The sequence below is a fragment of the Acanthamoeba castellanii genome, assembly GCF_000313135.1.
Source record: "Acanthamoeba castellanii str. Neff unplaced genomic scaffold scf7180000084739, whole genome shotgun sequence".
NCBI classification, from domain to species: Eukaryota; Discosea; order Longamoebia; family Acanthamoebidae; genus Acanthamoeba; species Acanthamoeba castellanii.
This window is the reverse complement of record NW_004457677.1, coordinates 69,638-70,582: the sequence shown is the minus strand read 5'-3', so window position 1 is coordinate 70,582 and position 945 is coordinate 69,638.

The window sequence follows — 945 nt, the reverse complement described above, 5'->3', positions numbered from 1 at the left end:
GCGACTCGCGGCGCGAGATCAACGTCATCACCCACGCCTGGACCCTGCCCGACGTCCACTTCACGCCCGAGCTCGAAGTGGAGACGGACGTGGACGTCGGGCTGTTCGGGGCGTCGGGCGTCGAGGAGACCCACATGAACATGCAGGACTCCAAGTTCAACGGCCTCCCGTTCAACCGGATGGAGCGACGAGCCGTCATCATCGTACGCTGAAGTAGTCACTACTCCACTTGCTCCCTTTTTTGCTGGCTCACACGTCGGCCCAACAAACACCACACAGCACTGGCAGAGCTTCTCGCCGCTCAACGCGCAGATACGGCTCAGCGAGAACCGGCCTTGGCACAGCTTCTTCCTCGTGTCCAGGTCTGGCTGGCTTGATAGACCTTTCTCTCTACAGCCCAACCAGCTTGGTGGATGGCTGACGCGTGTGTGGCTCACTCGCGAATGACACACGACACACAGGCATTGGCCGACGTCGCGGCAGTGCGTGTCGTACCACATCGTGATCGAGTCGGACGAGGTCTACAACCGGGCGCACGAGGCCGTGGCGAAGATGAACACGCTGGGCGAGCTGCTCGACTTCTTCCGCACCTTCGGGTCCGGGCACGGCGGCGGCGGGGAGGATCTCGACCAGTGGGACTACGACCCCTTCGCGGCCCTCACCCGGCTCGTCGAGCACTGCCTCGACCAGGTCCACCACCCACAACCACAACCACCCTCACCATCATCTTAGCGCTCGACCGCCTTCTCGATGGGCAGTCTTGTTGTTGTTGTTGTTGTTTGTAAAGCTTGTTATTGTTATTGTGAAAGAGAGAGTACGTGCAGATCAGAACTTGCGCTTCTTGTTGGCGGGCTTGCCCTTGCGCTTCTTGATGGAGCTCATGACGGTGGACTCGCCGTCGTTGTCTCCGGTCTGGTCCTCGGCCCCGCGGCGCTTCTTGCGCGC